Genomic DNA, 12,183 nt, shown 5'->3' with positions numbered 1-12,183 from the left:
TATCGCTTCACACCAGACTGGCCATCATCAAAAAGTCTACAAATAATACATGCTGAAGAGGGTGTGGAGAACAGGGAACCCACCTGCACTGTTGGTGAGAATTTAAATTGGCACAGCCACTATGGAGAACAGTATGGAGGTTCCTTAAAAAACTAAAAACAGGAATCCCCTTGTGGCCTAGCAGTTAAGGATTTGGCCTTGTCATGCTGGGGAACTTTCATATGTCATAGGTGCATCCAAAAAGAAATAAAGAAAGAAAATTGGTGTTCCCGTCCTGGCTCAGTGGTTTACAAATCCGACTAGGAACCATGAGGTTGTGGGTTCCATCCCTGGCCTTGCTCAGTGGGTTAAGGATCCGGCGTTGCCATGAGCTGTGGTGTAGGTCGCAGACATGGCTTGGATCCCGCGTTGCTGTGGTTGTGATGTAGGCCGGCAGCTATAGCTCCAATTGGACCCCTAGCCTGGGAACCTCTATATGCCTCGAGTGTGGCCCTAAAGACAAAAAAGACAAAAAAAAAAAAAAAGACAGAAAATTAAAATAGAATCCAGCAATCCTACTCCTGGGGATACATCTGGAGAAATCCAAAATTCAAAAAGATCCATGCACTCCAGTGTTTACTGCAGCACTATTTACAGTAGCCAAGTCGTGCAAGCAACTTAAATGTCTATCAACAGAGAAATGGATAAAGCTGATGTGGTACATGTATACAACGGAATATTACTCAACCATATCAACACAGAACACAGATTGGGTGTTGCCGCAGCCGTGGCATAGGTGACAGCTCCAGCTCAGATTCAGTCCCTGGCCTGGGAACTTCCCTATTCTGGGGGGCAGCCCAAAAAAAAAAAAAAAAGAGAGAGAGAGAGAGAGTGAAGAAGCAAATTGTAGTCATTCCCTGGAGTATTATATAGCAATGCAAGAAGACAGATACTGCAGGTTGTGCAAGGGGACAGTGATAGAACAACAGTCAGTGCCACCTCAGCAACCTTCCTGAACACCAAAGATACCAGATTGTATTCAAAGAAAAATTCCCCAGTTTGAAAATGAAAACACTCCAGTTTTTTGTTTGTTTGTTTGTTTGTTTTTTCCCCCTTGTTCAAAAACCCACAACCACCAAAATCCCAGAATATCACCTAGCTCATTTCTGTCTAACTCACCTCCTGGACATTGCCTTCCCGTGTCTGAGGACTCAAGCCACTTAATCCAAGACCCGCGATTAGCAAAGCTGAGGAAGCATCTCAGGTTGGCCATGGTCAGTACAGTGACAGTAGGCTCAGGGCTTTGCAAGGCAGAGAGAAGGACTGTCAAGTTTGGGGAGTCGTGCCTTTTGGGGTTTGTGTTTTTGAAGGGTGAACTCTTTCATTGCTGAGTTTTCTGCAGCAAGAGACTGTCTTCATTTTATTTTTTAGGCCTTTTTTTTTTCAACTTTTTTTATGCCTTTATATCAGATCTCTTTATGTTTTCCTCTTTCCAGCATCCATAATGATAAATGCCACGCAGTCAAGAAAAATATTAGGTTTAACCATGAATCAAAGAGTCCCAGTCCCACCCACCTCCTATCAACCTTCCCCCAAAAGAGTAAATCAAAATTCTTTCACAAAAAAAATGGAAGAAGATTGTCAGTCTAAGCGGAGTGGCTGTTAGATTGCTCGCCCGGGTGTCCGAACCATGACTTTGGCTGAGATGAAAACAAGATGATTAATTTCAGAGTCTCTCTTGGTGTCTCATTTGACTTTCCCTGCTCTCCACCAATTCATAAAAGCTCCCGTGAAAGGAGATGAAAGGGGCCGACTCTTAAAAAATAAAATGTAAATGCTTCTGGCTTACTGTGTCTGCATTATAAGTTCCATCAAGACTTTGAATTGAAATAACACAGACGCGTAAAATTTTCAGACACCCGGTGTCTGCAGTCTGTGCCTTACGTGCTCCTCCCCCCGCAGTCACCCTGGCCGTCACAAAAGGGCTTCTTTTCCACTACTAACATGCCAGAGATACAGACTGATTGAGCCACACTCTCTAGGTTGCAGGCTTTCAGCAAACCGCTGGCTCTGGGCATCACCAGGGACCACCAGGCTGCCAGACTGCATGGTTAACTTCGGTCTCCAGCCCCCAGGCCCTCCTGAAATATGTTATATTTTGACCTTCCTCCTAAGGACAGTCATCCACCCACTTGGGATTAAGTAGATCATAGTCAGGTCATGCTCGAATCTGTCTGCAGCCTGCCTGGCTCCCCTGAGTTCCAGAGCATCACAAGACCCTTGAGCCTGGATCCCCCAAACCCTTCGACCTGATAGATTCATGGTCTAATCACAAGGCGGGATAGATTTCCATAACCATCACCATAATCAGGATACAGGACAGTTCTCTCATTCCCCCAAATATTGATCCTCTCAGAGAGGGGTCCCTCCTATAGAAACATATACCTTGGCCATCAGAACACTTACCATGTGATAGGGAAATTGCCCCTGTATTTATCAGGCTCTGTCATTAGCCTGCAGGCCCTGCTAACCATTGGACCCCCAATACCAAGCACAATGCCGAGCACACAAACAACACTCGGCATATAGTAATTTCTCAGGAGATTTGATTTACAGTTGTTCAAGACTCTTTTACACCTATCTGGGAAGAATTATGTGAATAAAATGTCACGACAGCAAGGAAAACCCCTTAGAAAGCTAAAAGCACCATGAAAAAGAATATGTATTAAAAATAAAATAGACCAGAGTTCCCGTCATGACTCAGTGGTTAGTGAACCTGACGAGCATCCTTGAGGATGCGGGTTCAATCCCTGGCCTTGCTCAGTGGCTTAAGGATCCGGTGTTGCTGTGAGCTGTGGTGTAGGTCAAAGATGCGGCTTGCATCCCAAGTTGTGGCTCTGGTGCAGGCCGGCAGCTACAGCTCCTAGCCTGGGAACCTCCATGTGCCATGGGTGTGGCCCTAAAAAAAGACAAAAAGACCAAAAAAAGAAAAAAAGAAATAGACCTTTCAGGAAAGCCTTGGTAATGTGTAAAGGAGAAAAAGAGGTAATTGCTTCTTTCCCCTGTCAATGAGAGAGCCATTTTATTGGTCTAAAGTGATTGTTTAACCCTTTCAAAATAACACATGCATTTTCTTAACACACATGTGTGTTGATGGCATCTACTTAAACGGTGCAAGGTGCACAGCTGCATGGAGAACACAGAGAAGAACAGAGCTGGGGGGATAATCCGTGGACACTGACAGGTCAAGGTAGAAAGTGTGGAGGACTGAGACACAGAAGAATTACAGAGGACATGCCACTAGAGGAATCAAAGACACTTTATGGAGGTGACCTGAGGGATGAGTAGAAGCTGGACGGGTCCTGATGGACTTTGAATATGAAAATGAGAAGGATGCGGAGGACACCGCCCCGCCCCCTGTCACTGCCACCATCAGTGCTGAGCTGACAAGAGCATATTGAGAACTTAGTTTCAGAAAGAAAAAACTAAGATTGTACAAGGAGGACCAGTCCAGAGCCTGGGGCAGCAGCAAGGATGCTCCTGCAACAGTCCAGAGAAGGACTGAGTGGGTCTCTTGTAAATAGAGGGCAGGGGGTGATAGGCACAGATGTTGTAGAGGAAGAAGTGATTTCAGTTATCCGTGAGAGGCCACTGGGAGGGTGTTGAGGCATCAGGGGTGGAGCCAGGAATGTGAGGGCATGAGCAGGAGGGTGTCGTGGCTCAGGAGAGTGCTGCCAAGTTGCCTCTGATTTCTTCAACTTAGCAGTCACAGTCAGTGCATCTAATTCAACAGATCAGTGACTTGATTGAGACACAAGGAGGAAGCTGTTGGAGAGGGGAGGCTGTTCATTTTTTCATGCTTCGGCAAGCAATTGTTTCCCTTCACCATGCCCTAGAAAGCAGACTCCGGTTCTGGGGTGGTCCTGCCCTGGTTCTCACTTTGCAATCAGCAGCTGCATCTGTTGGTTTGGGCAAGTGATTGATGGCTGAGTCGGCCGCCTGGGGCGGGGTTGGGGAGAGAAAGCCTGTGCCGCCGTTTGACAGACTAGAGCACAGAAAAAGCCTGAGGAGGGAGAAGATCCAGTTGTTGAGGTCACTTGACTGCATTTCAAAGTCAAGTGCTTTGATTTCAAATGCTGGGTGAACCCAGCAGAAGAAGCCAGCGAGCCAAAGCGTCTGGCTCTTCTAGTTATTATCTGTGTGGTCTTAGTATGGAATGTGACACCTTCAAGTCCAAAGATCCTATTTTGAGATGCTGTAACAAGCCAAACCCCTCATTGAGTTCTTGCTCTCGGAAGCTGGAAAGCCTTGTTTCTGTTATTTACCTTTTCACTGAAGTAAAGTGTTTTCCCGAAACTACCTGGTGCTAGAGCCCTTTGATCACCTTCCAGGATGCCGTCCGGAAAATTGTGTTGTGTCCGAGGGGCGGCCACAGCAGTCACAATTCAACAGAGTCATTAAACCCTCAGCTATTACAGCCAACTATGTGCCAGGCAGGTTTCAGGCACAAGCAGTAAATGAACCAGAGAGCGAGACAGTTAATAAACAAAGAAATGCCATTTCCTGGAAAGTGCTTCTCCAAGGAGATGGAATGGCTGGGAACGGGTTGTGAGGTGGAGCCGGCTTTCTTAAGAACAGCAAGAATGGCATTTGGTGCAGAAGGAACAGCAAGTACGAAGCCCGAAGATGGGAACAACTTGGCATGTGCCCAGAACAAGACAGCTGGTCTGGCTAGAGCACAGGGAGGTAGGCAGGTGGGCAGGGCCGATCGGAGGCCACCACACGGAGTTTGGATTTTATTCTTCCTGTGGTGGGAAGCTGCTGAGACACTAAACAGGTGTGTCCTAACTGGAGCCACAATTTCAAAGGCTGACGCTGGTGGCTTATGAACCAGAGTGCGAGGGACACAGGGAGAGAGCAGGGAGTCGATTCTTTGAGCAAGAAATAGTCTAGTTCCCGCCGTGGCCCAGTGGGTTAAGAACCCAACTGCATTGGTTTGGGTCACAGTGGAGGCACAGGTTAGATCCCGGACCTGGTGCAATGAGTTAAAGGACCCATTGTTTCTGCAGCTATGGTGGCGGTCACAGCTTAGGCTTGGATTCAGTCCCTGGTCCAGGAACTTCCATATGCGGCATGTAGGGCAAGAAGGAAAGAAAGAAAGAAGGAGAGGAGGGAGGAATAGAGGAAGGATTAGCCTGGAATATCAAAAAGCATGGTAGCAGGGGCCAGAGACAAAGATGCTATTCTCAACCCTTGTACATATCCATGTATCCATGTGTGACCTTGGACTAGACCACCCCACCTTCTGGCTCAGTTTCCTCATTCATAAAGTGATGGCTTTAGAGCAGGTCACATCCAAAATATCTTGCCACTCGCCCAGGATGACCTGCGGGATGAAGCAAGTGTGAACAAATACCCCTAAGGAGCTCCCTGTCCTGACAGTCAGGGAACAGGCTCCTTCCTCTGAATGGCCATCATATGAGTGGCCACTCCTTCAGTGGAGGTCACACTGTAACAGTGACAAACTGGTCGCAGAGGAAACAAATTCCAAAGAGTCCAGAGGAGCCTGGGTTTGCTATGCCCTCGTGGATAGTCATGGCTCCCTTGTGTCATATGAATGACTGAGCATCTTGAAGACGCATCAAGTCAGCTCTCATCTGTCATGTGCCCCACAGAGGAGCATCTGCTACCTGGCCAGGAGAGCAGGTTACCAGGAATCCCTCCTCCCACCCAGAGCAGAGTCCATGCAGGAAAACAACCCCTTCTCTGCAGACACTCACACTTCCCCTAGACCCACAGCCGAGCCACCGTAATTCCTCCCATTCCCCTTAGGTGCTCACTCAATGTGCCCCTTCCTGCCATGCTTTAGCACCTCATCCTTTGTGAGACTGGAGGGCATATTATCCTCTGAACAAAGTCTGCAAGTCAGTTCCCCAGTGAATGTGTGAGAGCCTCATCCTTTCCTCCTTGGAAAGGAAAAGAGAAAAAGCACATCCCATGCTTTTCTAGAGATGGGTGTTTCATGAAGCTTCTTCATTCTCTGCAGTTCACGATGCCCTTGGCCTTCTTCCCATCAGTACAGGTGTCTTGCTTGGGGACCAGAGATCTGAAACTCATCCGCACATCTCCTCTTTCCTGCCTTCCTTCTAAACCTGGCCTAAATGGAGAGGAAGCAAGAATCCCATGGTTGGCCTACAAATTTCCTTGGAAGTGGGGTTACTTGAGCCCAAACCTGAGGATGGGCAGACTCAGAGGTATAGAGGACACAGAGGGCATTAGGTGCTTATGGCTACTGCAGTGGGTTCTAGAAACTGCATTGGGAAATACCAGCTTTAGTCTCTCTAAATATTGGTCCTTAGAACAAGCAATATTTCAACTGCAAGAGGTTGGTCATGTCCAAGTCACCAAAAGAGGGGAATCTGAATAGACAGGAGCCAGGTACACCTGCTGATTGTTCTGATCATAGCTGGTTTGTGGGAATAGTATTATAATGCAGCCTGATTTGGATGGAGATTTTTTTTGGGAAAAAAATGGCTATAGTACATTTTTTTAATGACTTTTTTTTTTAAATGAACATTTTAAAAACCTTCAGAAATTCCAAAACAGGCTCAGGAAGATGGTATGGCAAGAGAGTGTTTGGGATTAAATTCCTAGTCTAGTTCTTGTGGTAAAGTGGTGTAACTATATTGTAAATTGTAACTTCAAGCGAATTGCTTAACCCAATTTCTCAATACAATTGCCTTGGTTCCTGGTGTGGTCCCATCCCCTGAGATCATGAACATAAAACCCCCCAGCATGGAGCTGCTGCATAACAGACACTCAGCAACCGGCAGGTATCATTTGTAACTGCCGCCACTCGCCCTCAGGTTTCAGATTATTGCAAAGAAGTTTCCTTGTCAGCACACACCTCAAGGGATGCAAAACCAGGAGGCCTGGTTCTAGTGTGTTCAGATATTACCCCCAGGCCTCAAAGCCTATTTTCCATCGCAGGGAGAGGACATAGAAAAAGCCTTGCAGCGCTTGTCTCACTCAGACAGGTGTGGAAAATCATGTGTTTGTATAAAAAGTTCTTGGAGCCCTCAAGATGCAAGATAATATATACATTCGAGCTACCTTTATCATCATGGCTATTTTTATGTGCATTGTTTTGTGTCGCTCAAGGTCTTTGGAAACAGGCGAAAATAGAAATGTGTGAAGATACCCTGATTTCCCTCCTTTGGAGGGACTTTTTTCTTGGGATGTATTCAGCTAATTAAAAGAAAATGAGCCCAGAGTTTACCATTTCCCCGGAGTCTGCTGTTTCCAGAGAGGCTTTTGGAAGCTGAGCTGCCAAAAGGATCTGCAAAGCTGGTGCTCAGGCTTCTGCCACGGGCTGTCCCCAGAGCAGCCTGCCCTGTGCCTTTCTCCCCAGCAGAAGTCCGATGTGTGGAAACATCCTTTAGAAACCTGCCCCGGGCATCAGTCCACCCCGCTCTGGGAGCTCTTGGAGCCCAGTCGGTCCGTGCCACCGGCCTTTCCATTCAGTGTGTCCTGCCTTGTCTCAGGTTCCCCTTGCTGGATTTCCACATGGTCACCTCTAAGGGAAACCATTAGTGTTTTTATCCCCGCTTTTTTCCAAGAACCCTGGGCGACAGGTACCAGATTGGTACCCAGTTTCTTCATGAACATGGTTCAGAGATCAGAGGGAGGGTAGCTAGTGTTTGTAAACGCGACAGACCCTCGACGTGGGACTTAGGAAGGAACGGATTTATTCATCATTAATTGTTAACCAGTTAAACAGGAAGTCGCTTTTAAAAGAAGCAGACCCCGGGAGTTCCCGTCGTGGCGCAGTGGTTAACGAATCCAACTAGGAACCATGAGGTTGCGGGTTCGGTCCCTGCCCTTGCTCAGTGGGTTAACAATCCGGCGTTGCTGTGAGCTGTGGTGTAGGTTGCAGACATGGCTCGGATCCCGCGTTGCTGTGGCTCTGGTGTAGCCTGGTGGCTACAGCTCCGATTGGACCCCTAGCCTGGGAACCTCCATATGCCGCTGGAGCAGCCCAAGAAATAGCAAAAATAAATAAATAAATAAATAAATAAATAAATAAATAAATAAAAGAGGCAGACCCAACAGAAAAATTATTCATGAATGTGCTCAGCAGGCTTGTTCCACTCCATGACATGCCACGTAAGTAAGACTTCAGTTTAGACCACTGAGCATCTCCGCAGAAGGTGGTACTCCTTGGTGACTCAGGAACGGGGCTTGAACTCTTTCAGGGTTTGTGGGCTCTTAGGCTCAGAACATTGAGTTAATTATTCTTACTCTTCAGTTAGGGCACATCATTACCATCGGCGCATGAAAGACCCTCCCACTCCCTTGATGAATTTCATCATTTTTTCATCTACATTTTCACTCTTTCATTTTATTCTACCTGCCTTAAAACTCTAAAAGTTTTCATCGTTGACTTTGAAAATGATCCTTATTGATAACGTCAAGCGAATTTATCAAAGCCCTGTTCTAAGCACTTTTACATACTCTATCTTTTCTATTTGATTTTTTAAAAGAATAGCTTTAATTTGCATGTGTACATCCTCAATGATAACAAATTAAGCAATATGGAAAAAACAAAGAACATTAAAATGATGCCATATCCTACTACTTCAGATAGAGCTACTGTTAACATATTGGTGTCTTTTTTCCAAACACATTCCTCTGTGCCTGTTCATATACACATATAAATACGTATGGATAATTTTATGAAATTTTGAATCATACTATACTTGATGTCTTGTGATTGCTGTTTTCTAAGATAGATACTATCGGTATCTTTCTAGGTGAATACATTTAGATCTGTACCATTATTTTTAATAACTGCATCATGTTCCTTAATATTTGTTGCATGTCTGTACATATGCATATGTACATAAGCTATAATTTATTAACCAATCATCACTGAAGGACATTTAGCACTCTACCTTTTTTTTTTTTTTTTTTTTTTTTTTTTTTGTCTTTTTTGCTATTTCTTGGGCTACTCCCACAGCATATGGAGGTTCCCAGGCTAGGGGTCCAATCGGAGCTGTAGCCACTGGCCTACGCCAGAGTCACAGCAACGCACGATCCGAGCCGCGTCTGCAACCTACACCACAGCTCACAGCAACGCCGGATCGTTAACCCACTGAGCAAGGGCAGGGACCGAACCCGCAATCTCATGGTTCCTAGTTGGATTCATTAACCACTGCGCCACGACGGGAACTCCTAGCACTCTATCTTTTTTAATCCTCCCAACAACTCTATAAGTTCTTTTGCTGTTTCCTCTTAACAGATGAAGAAACTGAGGCCCAGAAATATCAAGTCACTTTCCAGTTTAGCGCATGTCAAGATTGAGAATTCAGTCAGGCAACTTATGTAGGGAGCCTGAGTGCTAAGCACCTGCAGAAGTCTATCTACTATATATATATTTATATATATATATAATATATATATATATATATTTTTACATTTATCTATTTATTTATTTTAAATGATTTTTATTTTTTCCATTACTGTTGGTTTACAGTGTTCTGTCCATTTTCTACTGCACAACAAAGTGACCCAGTCACACAAACATATATACCTTCTTTTTCTCATATTACCCTCCATCACGCTCCATCACAAGTGACTAGATATAGTTCCCATCTATTGCTCATCTGTTCCAAACACAATAGTTTGCATCTATTAACCCCAATTCCCAGTCCATCTACTCCCTACTATATATTTTAAATATAGTGTGTTGTGTAGTGTATTTCTGCTTTAAAAATGTATGACTATTATACTGCCGTCAATCTACTATGTCAATTTTTTTTCTTTCCACACTTTGTTTCGAAGGTCTAAACAGTTGCTAAATGTACAGGTTCACTGGCTGCCATAAAGCTTTCCATCATACACATCCGTCTGGGTTTACTCTTTAATTTCTTTAGTGGTGGACACTCTAATCCCTGGACTTCGCTGACCATAAATTGTCCTCATACACGTCCCCTTATAGGTCTGGAATATCATGTGGAACAGGAGTGCTGGGCTGTAAAGTACATCTTGCCTGTCAGATTGATTTCCGAAGCAGTGATGCCAACCTTCCCGTTAGCCATGTAAAAGATTCTCTCATCCCTAAATTCTCACCGACATTTATCTGACTGTTTGATTTTTATCCATTTGAGGATTGTCAAGTGGTGTACTGCTGTCGTGGTTGTTTGCATTTCTCTAATCACTCATGAAATCAAACATCCCTTCATGAGCTTGTGATTGTTTTACCTTCATGTGAAAGGTTTATTCATAATTCTTGCCAGTCGACTGGGTCTCCTGTCTTGCTCTGTTCTAGGTACTACCTATTTGTTGGTTTTAGAGATTTCAAATATGGCCCCTCAGTCTTTCCCCCTGTAAGTTATCTTTGTGGTGTCCTTTGTATTGTAAATTTCCCATATTGATGTAATTATGTCTACGGATCCTTCTTTTCCTGTTATATGAACTTTGGAGTTTTGTTTTAAAAATAATTCCTCTAGGAGTTCCCATCAGGGCACAGAGGAAATGAATCCGACTAGGAACCGTGAGGTTGCAGGTTTGATCCCTGGCCTCGCTCAGTGGATTAAGGATCTGGTGTTGCCGTGGCTGTGGTGTAGGCCGGCAGCTACAGCTCCGATTCAACCCCTAGCCTGGGAATCTCCATATGCTGCGGGTGCAGCCCTAAAAAGCAAGAATAAAATAAAATAAAATAAAAATAATTCCTCTAGACCTCTGCTTCTGAGTATAACAGAGAAACTAAAATACATAGTAGGGTTTTTAAAATGCATAATTAAAAGCATGACAACAATAGTACGAAAAGGAAAGGAAGTAGATTGGGTTGAAGTGTTGTGAGGTCTTTGCGTTTCCTCAGAAGTTCTGAGTACACTAATTCAAGATCATCTTTACAACTCAAGGATTTATATTTAAGCCCAACGATGTCCATAATGACATTAGCTTTAAATGGACTAAATATTCTCATGAAAGATAGAGATTTTCAGAGTTAAAAATAATCAAAACCCAACAGTATGCAACTTATAAAGGGCACACGTTAGATGTAAAGCTGCAGAGACATTGTAAATCTAAAGGCATAAAAATATGCACCCAGCAAAGATGAACCAAAAGAAAAATGGTGTCATTGGTTCTATCAGTATCGAAGTAGACTTTAAGGCAAGCACCAGAGACAAAAGGATCAATGCAACAAGAGGAGTGGCGGTTCTAAATTTATATGCACCCTAATAGCATGGCTTCACAATTCAGAAAATGAAGCTAACTGAGCTAAAAAAGAAACAGACAAATCCAATTATATTTCTAAACTTTAACATACTTTTCAATAAGTGGTAGAACAAATAAGCAATTAATCAATGAGGGTATAGAAGCTTTGAACCTCATGAATAACAAATTAATGACTTAATTGATGTATAAAAATACTTCATCCAACAACTGCAGATTGTACATTGTCTTTAAGTACATATGGAACATTTACCAGTATAGACCAGATGGTGGAATTTAAGGCAAGTTTCAAGAAATTTTCAAAAATGAAATAGTAAAGTATGTTCTCTGATCACAGTGGAATTAAACTAGAAAACAATAAATAAAAAGAGGAATTTAAAATCCCCAGTATACTCCTAAATAAGCCACGAGTCAAAAAGAAACCACTATAGAATGTTAAGATATTTTAAACTGAATGAAAGTGAAAATATGGTATATCAAAATGTGTGAAATGCAGATATTTAAATGTCAGTTATTTCTTTTTCTGTGAACTGATACTTTGTATCTCCTCTATTGAAAATATATAAATCTGTCTTCTACCTGAAAATAGGATCTTATGAGTCTATAGGAGCTTTTTAAATTAGTGCTTTTAGTGTGATTTAAGCTACAACCTTTGTTTCTGGCATGACAGTGGCTTTTGACTTTTTAAAGACAGAGCAAAAGTTTTTGTTAAAACATTTTGCATAATCAAATTTATAAATCTTTCCTTCATGACTTCTGGATTTTGTGTCATAGTTACGAAATCCATTCCCCTCCATATTTTTCACACACACACACACACACACACACTTTTTTTTTTTTTTGTCTTTTGTCCTTTTAGGGCCACACCTGAGGCATGTGGAGGTTCCCAGCCTAGGGGTCGTATCAGAGCTACAGCCGCTGGCCTACTCCAGAGCCACAGCAACACAAGATCTGAGCCACGTC

General features: G+C 43.6%; 1 protein-coding gene across 6 annotated transcripts in view; it reads left to right on the top strand.

The window, feature by feature from the left end:
• The window catches only part of CALN1 (calneuron 1), a 472,970-nt gene that overhangs the window by 351,621 nt on the left and 109,166 nt on the right, over positions 1 to 12,183 (top strand). The window lies entirely within an intron of this gene.

This window comes from Sus scrofa, chromosome 3 (genome assembly GCF_000003025.6).
Source record: "Sus scrofa isolate TJ Tabasco breed Duroc chromosome 3, Sscrofa11.1, whole genome shotgun sequence".
Lineage (NCBI taxonomy): Eukaryota > Metazoa > Chordata > Mammalia > Artiodactyla > Suidae > Sus > Sus scrofa.
Note: the sequence above shows the minus strand (reverse complement) of the source record. Positions and strands in the feature narration are given on the sequence as shown.